This window comes from Chaetura pelagica, unplaced genomic scaffold, assembly GCF_000747805.2.
Source record: "Chaetura pelagica isolate M959 unplaced genomic scaffold, ChaPel_1.0 scaffold126, whole genome shotgun sequence".
NCBI classification, from domain to species: Eukaryota; Metazoa; Chordata; class Aves; order Apodiformes; family Apodidae; genus Chaetura; species Chaetura pelagica.
This window is the reverse complement of record NW_009953787.1, coordinates 2,233,248-2,252,945: the sequence shown is the minus strand read 5'-3', so window position 1 is coordinate 2,252,945 and position 19,698 is coordinate 2,233,248.

Here is a 19,698-nt window from a genome sequence, read left to right as displayed (position 1 = left end):
AAGAGTGCACTCAAAGGTACTACTCTAGCTAAACAGGAGAGAAACCATGGAAATGCCTTTTTTACCTCTCAAGGGTGAGGTGCATCCTAGCAGATATACCCCATGGCTTTTTTGATCATGTTTCAAACTGAATCATAAGAAACACACCCTTGAAAGCACTGGTGAATAGGTGTGGATTTAGTTTGTGTAAGGAATTAGGCATGCTTGTAAGCACTACACTACATGGTAGAATCCTGTATGTGTGAAAGCATGGAATGACTAAACTCTCTCCTCAAGCCTATGATGTAGCAGGCAGTGAACCACAGCTTCATCTGACTGCCCAGAGTCAGCTGGCTGTCGGGTGCTTGTGTTTGTAGCTCACTCCCTCTAAGGGCACAGAAGCCTGGATGTGCTATGTATACCAAGAGGGACAGAGTATAACTATGTAGGGGGATACATTAACAGATAAATTAGCATTGGAAAATCTGCAGCACTCGTTAATTTTTCCAGATTATAACTTTTTTTCCTTTTCCCTAGCTAATGTCATTATTCTCATCTCTAGGAAAGATCACTTTTGCTAAACTGCAACCATTTACAGTCAACCACCAGTTAATATTTTAATCACTGCAACACTACTAATTCTATCCAGAGTATCTCACTCAACATTTACTCAGACTACTGTGAAGTATTAGCACCCAGCAGACTCTTTTAATTATTGGAAAGCCTTTCTCTGCCCTCAAAAAACCTGCAATTTTTCTTTCCTCTTATCTGTGTTATTTATTATGATGCATTTTGCATTGAAAGGGCTTGGGTTTTGTGCGTGTGTGGTTTTTGTTTTGCTTTTTTTTCTTTATTCAACTGAACACACAATCATGCTATTGCTTATAAGTATCTTGAATCAAAACTTTTACCAAACTGCAGTGTAGCAATTATGCAAATTATCAGAATGAACAATTTTAACATTACAAAATTAACGTACTGTTTTTGAGAATATAAAGTTTTAATGGTTTTTAAATATTTATGATAAATTGTTGATCACAGAAGATCAGCAATGTTGTGTTTTGTTCCCTCTACCAATTTTCTTTTAGCTTACAGCATACTGTTATAACTAAGACATTTGAGACACGATCCTCAGCTGGTTTAGATTAGAGGACCCCCACTGATTTTGGCAAAGTTCTGTGAATTTGTATCAGCTACAAGTCTTCACCTCTTCTAGAATGTGCTGTGAGAAAGCCTGACAGTGGTCTGGACTTCATGGAACAGGTTGTGTTTATTCTTTTACTGAAATCCTGCTTTTGACTTACCTTTTGTCACGTTGCATTTGGTGATAAATTAGCATTCCATATGTTTTTGTGCTCTGGAGCTGTATAGAGAAGTGTCTCTTCGGAGGTTCCATTACGTCATAGCCCATCTCTGAGTAGACTTGCTTATACATGGTCCCTGACTCATTCTCCGGCATCCTCTCTGTTGCAGTGGGAGAAGATCCACCAAACAAAGTTTCTTACTTGCAACCACACAAAGGCCTTCAGTTGCTGCTTAAAAAAATAACATCTGAGTTTTTTAAAAAAGAGTTATTTGCAGACATTAGCCTCCAATCTCTGGTTCTTGTATAGGGCTCTCCAATCATCACTCAAATGACTGCTCAGCTGCATGAGAATAATAAATTCAGCATGTCCCTGGAAGGTATTTTCAGATGATCTCATCCTGGAGGCCACCATATGTTCTTTGCTTGCCATTTTGGTCACTGCTTAGAAAAAGCAGATGAGGTTATCTGTTGCTGTGAGGCAAGACCATGGTGTGGGCTAGACAAGTGAACACAATCTGCCCCATTCAGGATGATTGCAACTAATGTATACCCTGATCAATTTTAAATATAAAGAGGAGAGAGAGGTAGAGGAGAGTAATAATGTCACTGTACATACACAGCATATTTCTGAATAGTCCACTTTATGTAGAAGGGTCAGAGAGAAAAACAGTTGTACACCCTAAGCTAGAAGTTATATCGAGGTCAGGTTTCCTCCAGATGTTGCTACTCTTAAGAGAACCTAGACCATTTATTCCAGAGAGAATCAGCTATGATTTTTTACATCCCCATCCTTGGTAATCTTTTATGCATGTCACCAGAAGCTCATAGAGGTGGTGGTGGTTTCCCCTGAAGATGCATGTTGGCTATTCTGCCCTCACGTGACTGAGTTTTCTGTTTTTCCCTGCATTTCAGTAGTTCGTAAGTAGACTATGAAGTCAAAGCTCACTTGGGTTTTAGTTAAACTTAATTTTAATTAAAAGTATCTGCAAAATGCAGCCCAGAAAGCAACAGACTGGAACTAAAGAGCGTAGCTTGATGAGAGCAAGGAAACCCACCTTTATGTCTCGTGTTCCTGTGCAGTACAGAGCACAATACTTGCCATGGCAAATGTGATGAATTTGCTCTGTCTGAAACCATGAGAAGCTTAAAACAGGGCTTTGTGTCAGGCTTTTCTTAGGCAGTTTTCTGGAAACTATATGCTGATAAACACTGCCTTTGTCTCCCACTTTGGCTCTTACTTCAAATATTTGAAACCTTTGCCTCTGAATCTTGTTTCTAGTCAATTAGCTGAGTTTATGCTTTCAATTCAGGCTAATATTTCTGAACAACCCTGCTCACTTCACAATAGAGCTAAAATTTCATTTACAATTTGCAACCAATTTTTTTTTTTTTTTCCTTTACAAAGTAGTGTGGCCATTTTGGAGCTGTGGAATTAGGAAAAAAAATACACTTTTCCTACAAGTCACACTTAAAAATGTTAACCTTGTAAAATTGGTAAGTGAGAGACACTAGAATCTTAGTTTGTAGGAATGAAAGCCAGGGCTGAAGTTTAAGAAAACATGTAGTTTTCCACAGAGCTTGTATCCAGAATGCATGTAATCATAGATGCACTCTAGGACTTTTTAATACAGCAGAAAAATTGTTGGACATGCTGCAAAACTTATTTCTGTTCCACAGCAGCTTTGGACCATGAAATAACTGCTCTGGCTTTCAAAAACCTTTGTTCTATCTTTCACTGCTCAGAGGAGACATGCTAGGAATGCTAGGAATTATACATCACCTTGAGACTGCTTCTCTCATAGTTACTAAATTTAGGAAGGAATAATAAAAATCCCGATAATTTTACTCAATTATATAAATAAGGTTTTTGGTAAGATTTTTCCTCCCCCATTAAGAGGTATAGGCTTCAGTATAACAATATTATGCTATCATTAATGCCTGCATTTACAAAATCTCTGAACAGTTTTCTGCATGCATTATTGGTGATGCAAGTATTGAATATTGAGCAAATGGGGGAAATGAATTAAATCTTTATCCACAGCATGCTGGGAAAAACAAATCTTAGTCTTTGGAAGGCATCATGTCAAACATATTGATGTGACTTTGCTTTAGGAAATGCTATGATAGTGTCTTGGACTCTACTTATATGAATAACAAGCTTGACAATACTGTTAGTGACTAACCAACACACAGAGTAAATTGCTCAGAAGGGAATACAAAATAGAACTTGGAGATACTAAGCACAGGTAAATTTATGGGGTTTTTATGGCACTAGAACTTAAAAAAAGTTTGATTAGAAATGTGCAGGAATCTCTGGATCCTCTGAATTCCATAGATGTACAGTTCTTTCTAATGTGCCCTACAGTATATACGCTATGTATTAATGTACATTCAAATGGAAATAAACCAAACCAATTTGCACACATGTAAAAAATTCATTAGAGAGGGCAGTAACAAGAGGCAGCAGCAAAATGGTTTTTGACAGAAGCTATAGTGTTTTTCAGCCTGATTGGTCAGACAGGACTTGCATTTCCTACTGCTGCTCTTTCAAGGTAAAAATGGCCATTATTCAATGAAACTAAAACAAGTGCAAAGCACTCCTTGTGCTTTAACACCAGAAAATTTTGAAAATTAATCACCTTAGCTAGGGAAGGACACAGTAAACAGCCACATAGTCATAATAATGTAGCTATTGTGGTAGTAAAACCACCTCTGGTGGAAGAAATTTCTTGGATGTGTGTTTAGATTTTTGAAACCTTTTTCTATGGGTATTGCAATTAAAAACCTGTCTGAACAGCTGAATACTTATTAGACATTGCACAGCTGAAGTGGGATAGATTATTAGATTTAAGCCTTTGAGATTAACTCAGGAGTCTTCTGAAGTTCTTTCTTGCTCTCTTGTAGCTAATCCACTTGCTCTGCTAATATGGATGCCATAATAAACAGATAATATGCCGCCCTACAGTGTGGACTGTTAGGGGTGTGGGAGTGCAGGAGAGGGCTTTATTGTTACTGTTTTATTTCCCTTTTGGGGAAGAGAATACTTATTTCTTAGGCTGCTCTGGCAAAATCTGGTTGTGTATTTCATAAATTACCATGCTTATGCAGAATCTGTCTCTAATATTTTCTGCCTCTCTGTCTTCTGTTTGCTTGTTCATAGAAAAATAAGGCATACAAAGGAAGAAAAACCAGCAAGTGGTCCGAAAGTCCTTGCACAAGATAGACACAACAGCTCAATTTATTACCTCTATACCCAAAAACCTTGTGCCAAGAAAGCCTACCCAGTGCGTCTTAATAGCACCTTACACCCACTATGTGTAACAGTGAAAGGAAGAGCAAATAACAGTAAAACTGACGTTTTTGTATTCAGTGGTATGGGTTGATGTGTGAATACCTCAGTAAACTACATTGCCTCACCCTCCCCTAACGTCTACAAATTTATTCTGAAGGACATGCTGTCAAAAGCATCATCTTAATTTATTTTGCAATCAAAACAACCTCCAGAAGTCAAACCAAATAAACCAGAGAAGCCCATCAATACTCTAAAAAAAAAGAGAAATATCACCTGCAGTCTGATCAATTTGACATTTAGATACATTTATGGTCTCAGTGCCCACAAGGCAGATTTTTGGCAAAGCAGTGACACCATGAAGTGTTTGGAAGAATGTTGTGTCTTACATACTCAGAAGAGCAGAGCCTTGGGGCCTCCTGGATGTCAGAGATGAGCAGACTGATGAAGAAGCCTGTGACCTTGTTTTGAATGTGCTGGTTGTTTCACAGTCCAGGGAAACTCTAAGTGCCCTTGAAATTTACTCTTAAGAAGCCAGGCACATTGGACATGCAAATGGACATGTCAATCTACCTGCAGCACAGCGATCATCTCATTCTTTTCAGTGGAACGAATCAAACAGTAGTAAATACTTCAGTAGCTGAAGCAGTGCAAATACTTTTAATTTGTTTTTATGAAACAATCTGAATTTAAGAGCAGTTTAAATGGTACATACCAATCCAGGCAGTGCTGGTTTTAAGCATGAGAGTTAACTGCCTGGTGAAGAAAGCTGAGAAAGTGGTGTGCTTTTCAGCACAAAGCTATAAGCATTGAACTTTTATGGTATGCACATTCAGAAACGTAAAGACAAAGGTACTCTCCTAAACTGACAGAGATGCCAAGTGCAACTTGTGGCTGCAGTTCTGTGTACTGAAATAAGATAGTGCTTCTCAATGGGAGGAGAAACCAGTAATGAGTGAGTTTCATAAGGGATGTTCAGGTAAATAAAGATGATCTTACACTGATTCAATCATAACACTGTGAAAAACAGGCTTTCTGGGTTAGTTTTTTTTTTCCACTGTTACGCCTGGGTCAAACATAGAAAAATGAGAAGATCATTTGAAAATTTTTCTCTCCATACCTAAACCTTTCTAAAATTTATCTGGAATTTATTCCAAATGACTACATTGTAGTAACCTGTTTATTAGAACCTGTTTATTCTGCTACTAAGAATGGGATCAAGATTTCTACACTGGATACTACCCACAGTCAAAGCTTTAGCAAGATCTTGAGCTGAAATTTGTGTCTAGTGCTTTTTATGAGTGAGATTCATACATGCAAACGTTGTTCCTAGAATCAATTTATAGCACTCAGAGTTTTAATAAGCAGTTGAACTTAATTTCAGAATTTGGTATTGCCTGTTAACATTTAAATTGCTGTGTACAAACATTAGTTCCAGGCAGCAACTAAATCTCACAGTTACAATTATGTTCAAGCCTTGTATGCTGTATGTACTTATATTTAACATTCACTCAGTTTAATTTCTTGCTGACTGAAATCAAGTGAACTTTTTCTTATAGTCAATGGTGTCATAAAAGTCCCAAAGAGAGACTTGTGGATTTCTGTTCTGTGTTCCCTGTGCTGATTATGCATTCATGGCACAACATGTGCTGGCTTCAAAGGCATAGGTGATGAATACTTAATAACAGTTTTATTAAATTTACTAATGCTTGCCAGAACCAGCTCTTACTAATGCAAGAGAGTGAGTGGGAGTTCTGCCTGCTATGTACTCATTATTTAATAAGCAGGTTGTACAGTACACAGACTCTGAATATTAATGAGTTTCTAAATTTTAAAAAAATACATTATTTTGAAACACAACATACGGACACAGTAATGCCAAGATAAAACTACAAAAGGTTGCAGAAAGAGATTGATATGACAGAAAGTGAAACTGCTGTACCGCAGTAAGTAGAAAGCAAGACTTTGGATTGAACAAATGAGTACTATAGGAAGAAATGCTTGGGATGGGGAAAGAAGAGTGGTGGGAGCCATGGCAATGATGTAGGTTAATACTATGGATGAAAAATCACATAATGCTGAGAAGTGGTACACAGCTGCTTCTCTCTTAAATCACATACAGAGGGTGACTGAGGTACAGTCATTGTGAATTGCTTTGCCACATACTACAACACCCTGAGAAGAGATAAAGTATACATTTTGTATGCACCATCTAGGATGGAGCATTTAGGGTACAGTGTGATGTTCTTCTTTTCAAAAGTGAGTACTTTCTCGCTAAAAATAGCCACAAGAAAAAGACCAGTGGTCTTTCAAAAAGGAGGCTGATTTCCTGATTCTAAGCCAGTCAATTACTGGCATTTCCCTGAAGATAAAAGAGTGTAGAAATTAAATTAAGGCAAGCTATTCCTGTATTAGAGGAATATGGGTGGTCTTGAGTTTTTGGTAAGCTCTTTCTCAGAGAAGTTTCATGTGGCCTTTTATTAGGAAAGTCATCCACAAATCCACGAGAGAAGACAATTCTCTTCAGAGCTCAAAGGGACTACAGGGATAAAAACTTTTAGTGCCATAATTTGAGGTGGAGTATGTTTATACCTAAAAATGTACAAACAAGAGGAGTATAGCCCCATAATTTTTCAGTGGAGTTCATTCAGGGAGGACACCGCAACAATGGAACCTATTGGACTCAGGAAAAGATGTGATTATGAAACAAAATGCCAACAAAGAAGCACCTACTGCAGAACTCTACTTCAGTTCTGGATAAGAAGGCCTGGCTGAGTTTTGAGATGTCCCCACAAGGATGCAAGCTGTCATTAAAAGAGACAGTTACGAAATCCAATATGCTTCTTCCTTAAAGTGGATTTAAGCTGTAACAGAAAACCGTCACAGTATTCCAGATGCACACAGTACTGCTTTGTTTGTTTGTTTGTTTTTTAATTATTAAAAATGTATCCATTAGCCTTGGATCTTTAAAAAAAACACTTTTTTTTTTTTTTGTTCTGAAAGAAAAGTCTGCATAATCTCAAGCACAGGAACAGGGTGAATATTTGCAGGTGATAGAGGCTTTAACTCTGTTAGCTGGGTGCTGAATGCAGGGGCTGTGATACCTCTATTCACTTAGCTGGCATAAAATCCCCACTAAGTTTGAACAGATTTGTAAGCACATAAAGCAAAGATAGATGCAGTTACTTGGCAACCTCTAGCATGCTTATAGCAGCAACAGCATGTCATCTTTACAATCCTTTAGAAGTTTAGCCCTTGTTCAGGGACACAGAACACTTTGCTTTGGTTGTTCTCACTCCAACTGGCCTTTGTGTTCCACCTTGCTCTGGGCCTATGTACTCTAAAATCTTTTCTTTCACAGGCCTGTGTATTTTTGAGAACTTCTTTGTTCTTTACCTTAATGGGAAAGCAGAGCCACAACTCTTCTCTCTTGGTTCAAAGGTATCACTTCTCACAAGTCCTTCCTCCAGGGGTTGTTGAGCCAGTAATTCTCCCTTCAGTGCATGCAGAAATTTTACATGAGGTTTTTATCTGGCTGGCATAAGAAATACTCAGATACCAGATATGAAAGGTGAAATATTACTTGGCTTCATAGACCTCCTGGAGCTTCTGTTGCATTACAGGCTTGAGGATATGAGGGTGGCCCTGGAAAAGGACTGCCCAGATGCCAAACTGGAGGTCTCCCTCTGGAGCTTTGGACACCAACCCTGCAGTCCTCTGCTCAGATGGAAATGGTGTGCACAGTAGAGAAGATGGTGGGGATGCTATGGGATGACGAGGTCTTTGGGTGTCTGGGTTTCCAGGAACCTTTTCTGACTGGCTCACAGCAGCTGTTGGCTCTGTTGTGGGCATTTTGTTGTATTTTAAAGTCATCTTCCACTTCCACTGAAAATTGATGGACTGGATAGGGGCCCCACAGCATGGTGACTGTTTTCCTACTGGTTCGTGGTATCACACTGCTGCAAGTGTTTCCTGGGGATGAGATGGGCAAGTCTCCGTCACAGTCCACTGCTTTGGTCTGATGCAATGAGCCATGGCAGTGGCATTGCCCAGGCAGCATTCTGGCCACACCAGCACTCATACCTCTGCACACTCCTCTGGAATGTCCTTTTCTATTCCCTCCTCTGTTTTTTTTTTTTTTTGTCTTCTGCTCACTACTGATGATTTACACTAGTCACCAAGGACTTGGGACGTGTTGTTCCAGAGCTTCATTAGGTCACTCTGGCATCTTCTTCCTCTTAGTAAAGCATTTTGCTATTAGAAATCACTCTGTAGTTGTCAAATACAGTTGTCCCAATGATTTTCTCTGCCTCAAGTGTTCCTGCCTGTTGTCTGTGCCCCCCTGGTCCCATCAGCCCTCCCTATAGGTTGTTCACCATGGTCAAAGCCAGACATTGGAGACAAACCAGAACAAAGCAGAAGTGACAGAACCTGGACAGAAAGAGTCTGGGCTGAAGGCTGAGGGCACTTCCATCTCCAAAGCTGAAAATAGCAGTTTCTGTCCTCGCGGTCACCTTCTTTGGCAATGGTGACCAGCAAATGAGGGGTGGACAACTGGGAAAGGGCTGGCAGCATGGTGGGAACCAGTTAAAAGGCTCCTGGATCAGCAGCTCCTCTCCACCCAGATCCCACGTCTACATGCTTACACTTAGTTGTTCTGGGACTGGATAGGGACACCACAAGCTGAGATTAACAGTGAAACACCAGTTGGAAAGTGTGGGCAAAGGGCAGGAGAAGATATGACAATGACATGGCAAGTGCTACCCTCCCTGGGGGACACTAGATTCCCATTCTCTTCTTTCTCTCTCTGTCTCTCTTTCTCTCTCTATTTCTCTCTCTTTTTGTGCCCAAGATGAAATTAATAACATTATTTCTGTTAAGAAAATTGAAACATAGATATCAATTACACACATGTACTTTTGAGCTTTTATTTCTCCATTTAAATAACGGACAATTTGTAAGGACACAGACATTAGGGCTGTAGCAGAACAGTATTACAATTAAAATAAATTTATATGAAAAACTATTACAATAGCTGTTGAAAATCCAGGAAAGATTGATCTTTTGATCAGAACAGACTGCATTTTAAGAAAGTATTCATAATGAATGATGAAGTGGTTTGTAGCTTTCCTTTTTGAAAAAGGAGAGAGGAGAATCCTTGTGTTAAGACAGGATCTGAAGGGAGCATTTTGGTGTCCTCAATGCATACCTGCCTCCTGTTTGCAGTGATTTGGCTTTCCGCTTCAGTATGTTTAGCCTTAAAGGACAAATTGATCTCCCACATGCCTTTCTGCATACAGTTCTCTAAGGCGGCATGCACATTCAGCTAGCATTCCTTTCAGTTCTTGTTGACTTGAACACACATCTTCCCATGTCTTGAGCGAATGGTGGTCTTGAATGGCAAAATGGACATAAGCCAGTTGATCTTGTTCCCAAGGACCAGTTGTCATTTTTCAGCATGCCAGATAGGCCCATACTTCAGAAACAGTTCCCAGCAACTGTTGGATGTAAGGCTGGCCGTTAACTATCCAATGTGTTTCACTGATGTTCAAAGTAAATCTCAGTGCTAAAGCAGAAGCTGGGAATGGGGCAGTTCCAAGTATTTGGCTCATGTATAAGCAAAACAATCTTCATTAAAAGGTAAAGATGAGGTTGGTCATGATTCTGCGTTGTAGCAAATAGAGTAAACAGAACGTCAGGACACATTCCCTCTGATAAACATTGGCAGCAGAAATCTGAAAAGTGAATACCTCTTACTTTATCCACTGGAGAGCTGGAGAACCTATGGGAATGTTAGCTTTTTACAATAAACTTTGATTAGAGAGTAGAAAAACTACATGACCTATTATTGGTAGTTTTGTAGAAGGACTAAATGGAAATGTTTTTGTAGTAGTAGTAGTCTGAGTGCTTGGTGTGACACATGTCAACCTGACAACTGAAGTGTGGTTTGCATGAACTTCAGCATCTCTCATCTATAAGCAAAGGCAAAGTGACAAATCTTCATGGATTCTTTAGAAGATGAATCATGTTTTTCAAGCATTGCAAAACTACTAACTGAATGACGCATTAAGAGGTCTTTCATGCAATATACCACTGAATTGCAAAAAAGACAATCTAGTTGGTGTGCATCTTTCTTGACAATTTTCTTTCATATACTGCCACTGCTCTGCAGGAGCATCCATTCTACAGCTGTTGTAAATGTTGACTACAGGCTAGACCACTGCTGTCACCACATTGCCGTAATCTTCTGGAGCACTTTAGGCAGCAGGGGTTGCATTTCTTAAAAAATGGTTTTCTTTGTCTGATAAAAATATCCATTGCCACATAACAACCTACATAGAAAAATTGTCATTCCTCCCACAGGGATGGCTGAACTGTAATTCTTCGGCTTTATAATCCTTAAGGAAATGGCAGAATCTTCCTTTTGAAAGGTAAATAATTTGAATGTATTCTCCAAAGAGTTAGAGGCCCCGGGGTTTTGATTACAGCTCAGAAATTCCAAGTTCCAGCCTTCTGCTTGTGTTGCTAGCTGACAGCTATGCCTTCCTCAAGTCAGGCAACACTGATCTGATATCTAGCAAAATGTGACAACGTGCCAAAGTCACAAAAGCCAACACAAGATTCCATAAAGCCCATTAAAATTCAAGGTTCAAACCAAAGGGCTGTAGTATTTCTAACGTTTATGTGGCATGCCTCCACAGATGCACCAAAATTTGGTAGCTTTTTTAAGATGATATGTTGTTTGGTTTCAGTGATGGTAACATTTCACATAATGGATGCAATCTATTGGACTTTGTACATACAGCAAAGAGCTCTCATAGCAAAAGTAACAGATTAAATTTATTATCATTTTCTTCCTGTAATAAAATAAGTGCTGTTCATCTTTTGTGCTTTTGAGTTATATAAATAGCAATGTTATTGGAAAATAGCTCAGAAAAATATAACTTCCACTTAGGGACTGATGAGGTAAATAAGATCCGGCAGCTGGTGGTTACAGCATGAACTAATTGAATGTATCCCCTAGCTATTAATTAATAAACCAGCTCCTGCAAACCCAAATAATTTCGAAGTTACTTAGACAAGTTGCTAAGTATCAGTGTCATATATTATTTTATCCAAGTTTTAATTCCTTTTGTTCTCTGATATCCAGTCCAGTATTTTACTAACTTTATACTGTATTACATTTCCTCTTGATTACTAAAGTTGAAACTTATCCTTCCAAGAACAGACACAAAATAAGGCTTTCCATGGGACATCTCCTATACCTAGGACAGAAGGAACCTAGACAAAATCTCCCAGCCTTCTGCTGAGTCTGTAAACAGCAAGGTCAGGTCCTTTGCAATAACTCTGTGTTCCTTAATCCAGTAGTTTCAGATTTATTCGCACTTTCCAACAATGAATTACCAGCCTCTCCTCCAGTCCAGGTAGTAGAGGAGACAAATACTTTTTTAGAGTGAGTCATCTAGAATTGTATGTGGGAAAACTTTATGATGCAGAAAATTCACTGTGAGCATTCCCCTATGTAAGAATAACTCAGTCTCTGTGAATTGAGTTTATTATTTGGTAAACAGTGTGATTTCCCATTTCATTCTGTCTTTTTTGAACACAAAAATGCTAAACCTAGGCAGTTCTTAAAATGGACTTTGGATGCAAATATTTTTTTTATTTAAAATCCAATATATGGCTAGAAATGGTGAGACAAATCTTCTATAGTGTAAAAGTAAAAGTATAAATATTCTAAAAAATTTATGAAAATGGCTGTGCTCTACAAAAATTTGGATGCACTTTTAAAGCTGACGTGGCATTTTTCTGTTAAGAGTTATCTATAAACATTAAAATTTTTCAATGAGAGGAGTAGCCCTGAAGAGCTCAGATTTTTTCTGTTTAGACCCTGGCCTTAATGTGTATTATTTTAATGAATTTGTCGGTGATTGCCTGATGTGATGGTGTTTTTCTCTACCCATTTGTCATGGATAAAACTAGTAGCTGCTTCTACTATAAGAAATAGAAATTACAAATTAAATCCTGTGATATAGAAACAGGAAACCTGACATCTTTTGAGACAATATCAGGTAGTCCAAAAAAGTAACTTGAATAGCATAAAAGAAATGTAAAGCTTAGGGTAGAGGAATGTTTTCAGGCAACAAACTCAACATGCTTTGCAAAGTCACTGTTCTGATGCAGTGCAAGGAGCAATGACTATTTTTCATCTCTCATTGGAGGCAGTAATTAGTATAGCCCACATATTGCTTGCATTTGACATTCTGCTGCAGAGGACCTAACAGTAACACAAGGTCAGTCAAAACATGTTTGAGTTGTCAAATGCAAATGCAGAAGGATAACATGGAATTCAGGAGGAACAGAGGAGCTCGTATTCATCCTCTGTCTATATTTTGCTCCCTGTAATCCAGCAGAATTTCAACATGCCTCTCCCTTTCCTGAGGTAGAAATAACAACTTTGTTTTCCCCTTTCAGAGAATAGGAACCTGATTTAGAGGATAGTGGGCTCATGGTTGATCACTCTTATTCCAGGTGATCCTAGAAAGCATAAGCAAATTTTTCTGTTGACAGAGGAACTTAACTGTAGGAGAACGGGAGCAGAAATTGTTTAGGCTGTAGCCTGTGTCGTTCTTCAAAGTTGATCTCTGCCATGGATTTGATGGCAAGTCTCAGTGGTTTGGAATAGTTTTCAAGCTCAGCAGAATCTGCTTTTCACTACTTAGCTCTTCTGGTGCAGTGGAGTTTGAGTAGTGGTGATTTCCTTAGAAACCATGTTTCAAAGGCAGATTGTATATATTAGTTGCCCTCCAAGTGGCAGACAGCTGGTGAAATTTCTCTTTCCGCTGTGCTCTCCTTTCATGGTGCTGGTAAGTGGTAGGTTTTATTCTTCCAGCATTAGCCTGATTGGTGGCTCATCATATACTTGTATCCACCGATTACATGTATGTACTGTACAAGTGAAAGTGAGGGAATGCTTGTTAACTGATACTTTGATTGGATACATTCCAAGCCATAATTGAAAATGACCAAGGCTTTTCTCTGTGTCCTAGGGCTCTGAGTAATGAAGGAAGACCGAAAAGAAGTAGATGAAAAAATACCTGCTAGAGTCTCTTCTTTCTGGCTGTAATGGTATATATTCTCAGTTCAAGAGAGATGGGTCTGAGTAGATAACCTGTTGTGAAGTGCTTCTTGGCACTAAGGACCTTAGGTCTTTGTGGTGCTGAGAAAACTGTTTTTTTCATCTAAATTGCTCTCACTACTCCTCAGAAGAAAAAATCTAACAGTTACAATAAGGGAAGCAGTGTAAATGTTCTTCACTTTTCCCATGAAATTTTTTCACTTCACAGAATTATTTATTTGGGCTTCATTTTGGATAAGTATGATACACATTATGACATAATCCCTAAATTAACTTCAAAATGACATTCAGGACAACTGTCTTGACAAACAAAGCTTTTTTTTTTTTTTTTGCTTTTTTTTTTTTTTCTCCCTCCATTATATTAGCACATTTTGCTCAAACATGAAATGAATTTATGGACAAACCCAACTTGTCAAGTGCTTCATGGAATATAACAGCAAGGCTTTTTCATTTCCCATCCATTCTCATAACCATATATATTAAAATAAATGACAACACATTTTTTCTGGTTAAACTTGTCACCTTTAAAAACAATATACATTTAATACTTGAAGTAAGAAAAAAACAAAACAAATATAATTCTTTCTTTGCACACACAAACATATATATATATGAACTACATGTGCTTGCAAATAGATTTCAGTAAGTGTGATGGTATTTTAATATATATGCACTATGGCATTCCCTCCCCAAACAACAAGACTGGCTACCACATGTACTTGCCCAGAAGCCAACTTCTTATTATATGGCTGTAAACTAATCAGATCAGGGTTGTCATTTACTTCCGACTTATACAATGTCCAGTGTAATGAAGCTAAAGCATAATTTGTTTTTAAGCATCAAAATGGCATAAATTAATTCTTTAAGAAGCAACACTATTTTGTTTTCTGAAAGATCAAAATTATTAATGTGTGTACAACCACCTTCAGAACTGCTTTCAAATTTCAACCCATTTTTCTTGGCTTACACATGAAGAGATAATGTTGACTTGCAAACACCATGCACAGAAATTAGGCAGACTTCTTTGAAGTTACAGATTTTCTTTCTCTTTTGCTTTTTTCTTCTTCCCAGAATCTACATTTTTAATGCATGCCACAAGGTGAGAAACAATTAAAACATAAGTCCTGCTTATTTTCCAATATAGTCCCCTTAGTAGGAAGTGAAAAACTTATATTCCTTTATCAAATTTCTAGTGGAGCCAATAAATAACAGAATGGTATCAAGGGGATTTCTCCTGATTTATATTGCTTCACTAGAATAGAAAATCTGTTTTCTGTCTTTTCCTTTAACATTTCTGCTTCATGACAATTTTGGTATTGGTTTGAATAAATACAAATGATCAAATTATGAGGTGAAAGTCTCCTTTTTTTTGTGCTCTTCTATGAGCTTTCTGAATATGAGAGATAAAGTAATCTTAATTTAAGCTGAAAGAGCAAGGAGCTTTTTATTGATTATGCCAGCTGTTTCTTATTCTGCTCAGACTATAAATACAGATTTTTATTTCCAGCTGGCCTTATATCCAACCACCTGCTTCTAGTAAAAAAAAAACACACAACAAAATAAAACAAAATCAAGATTCAGACTCATTCAACCTGCAGATTGCCTTTGGCATGTTGCTATCTCAGTAGCAAGAACCTCACAGAAGTTGGTTTATTTCATTTGCAGAAAGAAGTTTACACAAGTTTCTTTAATTTTTTTGACCTGAAGATGGCTTAAGAGCCTGCATTAAGATCTAGATTTCAAAAGCCATGTGAACATGCAGTGAAACTAAGCCAAATCCAAACTTCTCCATTTGGCATCACAGTAATTTGAAACTGAGAAGGGAATAGGGCAGACCTAGGAGACAGACAAAGGGAGCACGTATCACTGAACCAACTGGCTGTGATTCTTCTAAACTGCTGAGGAAAATTGAGTTTGTAATTCTTACTATAGGTGATAGGAATAGGGCATCCAAACTGCTTAGCTACCTTGTTTCAGTGATTCTCCAGTAATCAGGCCTTTTACCTTTTCCAAATATGTTCCTTTAACACTTCCATTAGCTTTTAAATTAGTTGATAGAAGTTTTTTTTAATTCTTTTTTTCTAGTTCTTTTTAGCACAAAGAGCAGTCACCTAGGGTACTGAAACAAGGTCAGAAAGCATTTATCTGGTGTTTTCCCATATGTTGCTTTACGGCAACACTAAAGATCAGCTGCAGTAGAATGCGGTTTCTCAGATACTGCTCTGCACTGCTTCTTTTATGTGAGACTGTTCAGGGAGGAGGGACAGCTTTGCCATGTGTTCCTTTCTCTGCTACTCCATATCAAGCCACATTATGAACTGGGAGGGTGGGAATGGGCAGAGCAGCCATCATGGTAGCCCCAGGTAGACGAGGTTCATTCAGGAAAAGAGATAATCAGCAAACTGGCCACAATAGGCATCACCTTCTCGCTTCTTGCTAAATGTTTCACTGCTGAGGATGGAGCCTGTAGTTTATTTACACATATGTTGCCCTCTTTAAAGAAGAATGAGTGAGGATTGTGTATTTTATTAGTGGCTACTTAACCTCTTTTTTTTTTTTCTTTTTTTTTTTTTTTTTTTTCTCCCCACAGGCTATGGAGTGGATGAGGCAAAATAACAATATGACTGCAGATTCTTGGCTGTCTTTGCTAGAAGCTGTTGTTGTCCTTGAGCAGCCAGAGGCTGCTTGCTCAACTGGATTTCCAGCCAATGCTTTGCCTTTTAGAGGTTTTTCGGGAAAAGTCCAATATCTAAACCAGATAGCTAGGCATGGCTTGGGAAAGTCTGGTTCTACATATCTTCAGTGCAATCAGTTCCAACACAGCTTACATTCCAAAGTTCCTCCACATGAGTTTTGTTCCTCCATCACAAAGTTTAGATAAAACTTTCCATTGAACATTAATGTTGACTTCTTACTCTCATATGCCTCAACTACAATTTGTGGTGTTAAGGGTGTAATGTGGCTTGCTTTCTTAATTTTCTTTATGGTTGTATAATTGTTTCCACCAGAGGCGACACAATATCATGATGCAAGATATAAGAAAAGACAGTTACCATTCACTCAAATAAAGGAAACCTTGAATGGTAGTGCGACAGTTACATCAATTTAATTATAAAAAAATTAAGGTAAAAAAAAAAAAATGTAGGGCCATCAGCTTTTGTCAACAGCTCTCTGTGTGCTCAGAGTCTCCTGGCTGATTTCAGTTGTGTCTGCAATTGTTCACCCTGTTAGCCCTGGAGCATTTGTAAATTTCAGTGAGGGAATGGGAAGCAGAGGGTGAAAGCAGTCTCCTGGTCTGAATCTAAGTGAGCTGATGTTGTGGATGAATCTTTTCTGAAAAGAATGCTGCCAATTTAAAAAGAAGGGATCAAGGGGGGAAAAAAGTAAATCTCAATCAACATAAAAATAAGGCTGAGTTGGGATGCTTCTTAGTCTTAATCTGTCTTTACACGATTGCAAACTTTTCGTAATGTATTGCTGTAGTGTCCACTTTAACTCAGTTGTGGGAATTTTGAGCACTTGTACATCCATCCATTATGAAAGAGGAGTACCTGTCTGTGGAAGTGGACTTCCAATAATATTTCTTGGAGTGCTCAGCACCTTTCATACAGGAATTATTGACAGGATTCTGTGGTACCCACTTTCTCAAGTTGCTCAGCTGGTTTCAACATTTTCAGTTTTCTCCTTTTCTGCAGAACTATAGCTGCTCTGCAGAGCCTTCTTGCACTGACTGCCAGGTAAGCTCAGGCTTGGCCTTGTGCCAGTATACAAGTTGGAGGTACAGGAAAAGCATTAATTCCCTCTTTAGTGTCACTGTACACCTGTTTCTGAATGTATGATATGGGAGCCATGCGGGTCAGGTGCCTCCTCACAGCCTATTCCTTTTTCTTCCCTGCAGTAAGATAAAATGTGTTGGCTCCTTGATCTCTAGCACAGAAGAAGTGACTCCTTCAGGAGACAGGGTAGCATTCAAACACTCTGTTCTTAAAAGAATGCCAAAAAGGTGCTTATCTGACACTGACCCTGCCACTGTACTCTTCATTCACCCAAAACAGCCACAGTGAGCATATGTCATAGAACTACCGAAAGATTTGGATTGGAAAGCACCTTAAAGATCATCTAGTTTCAACCCCCCTGCATGGGCAGGGACACCTTCCAGCAGCCTAGGTTTCTCCAAGACCCACCCAACCTGGCATTGAATACTTCCAGGGATGAGACATTCACAGCCTCCGTGGGCAACATGTTCCAGTGTCTCACCACCATAACAGTAAAGAAAATCTTCCTAATGTCTAACCTAAATCTCCCCTCTTCCAGTTTAAAACCATTACCCCTTGTCCTATCACTACACATCCTTGTAGAAAGTCCCTTCCCAGCTTTTCTGTAGCCCCTACAGGTACAGGAAGGTGCTCTAAGGTCTCCCTGAAGCCTTCTCTTCTCCAGGCTGAACAGTCCCAACACTCTCAGCCTGTCTTCATAGTAGAAGTGCTCCAGCCCTCTGATTATCTTTGTGACCCTTCTCTGCACTGACTCCAAGAGCTCCATGAAGACATATTAAAAAGATTATGTGAAGAAAGATAAAAGCTCGTCGCTGAGTCTTGCTGTCCGCCCCTCTGTGAAGAGATGCCATCTGCCTTGCGAGGTCCACTGTGAAATAAGTAGACTGCAAAAGAGTAGAATGTTGCTATGGGCAGGGAGCAAACACTGATTCTTAAAAACTGAATACTGACTGAACTCAAGGTGATACACACAACACTGACAGCTCTGCAAGGTGGGTGCTCAGCAAGAGCAAGCAGTTGTTTTCATCACCAGCACACATTCACGTAGGTAACTAAGCACATTACTGCTCAGAAATCCTTGCAGTGCACTAATAATGCAATCACTTTTTAGAGTAATTCTAAGGGAATAGGGGAGTTGAGCAATTAATACTTAATCCTAAAACCACTTTTTTTTTTTTTTTTTTCTTTTTTTTGGTTTTGGGGTGATTTTTTTTGCCTTTTTTTTTTTTTTTTTTTTTTTTATAATGGTGTCATTTAATATGAAGTCAGCTGCAACTGAAATTTAGGAGAGTTTTTGTTTTTAACATTGATTTTAACATTTAACATGAAATGACTGTAGGGGCAATAGATAACTAGTTGAAAAAATTACAATTACAAGGGAAAGGCACATGCAAAGGTCTTCAATGAGCAGTTCAGAAACACTTTGTTTTATCCCCATTTGTTTCCTAAACTGCCCACATTAAGGTACAGTAGAGTTTTGGACTTCAGTGCAGTGGCTGTTATATCAGCAAAAATAATTTCACTGGTGTTAGAATTTTGTCAGGGGTTGTTTAATTTTATTTATGTTCTACAAGCTGTCATAGAACAAAGAGGATTAGTCTCAAGCATCTCCATAAATCTTCAACTGTCTAGTTCAGAGTACAAAACAAAAGAAGGAAGAAAACCAAACTCTAAATGGAAAACCAATGTAAGTGAAGAAAATTCTAACAACCTCTTGCAAATCTTGCATCCTCCTTAGTTTGGCCACCTATAATAGAGCAACGATCAACTACTCAGAAAAGAGTTTGTCAACACTGCCTAGCCTTCTGTCTTATAGCTGTGTTAAGGGTACACCTGGGGACTGCAGCTGAATTTTACAACTTTTGGCACATTTCCCTTGATAGGAGTGTGAGATTTTTGTCTTGCTTCGAAAATCTCTGCCAAAGAATGTAGATACTCACTTTAGAAGCACCTGCATCCCATTATAGGTCAGCCTGACTTGGGTCTCAAAGTGCTGAAATCTAATTTTAAGATTGGATATAGGCTCTTAAAACACATTAATCTGATTGATCTCTCTAATAATATTTTCATACTCATTTTGGCTAAACATGCATAAAGTCATTATTATCCTTCTCCAGGTTATGCCAATCATTTATAAACTGTATTTTTTATCAACAACTTAGCAAAAAACCTATGGCTCATAACTGCTAGAAAACTAAGAGATGGTTTA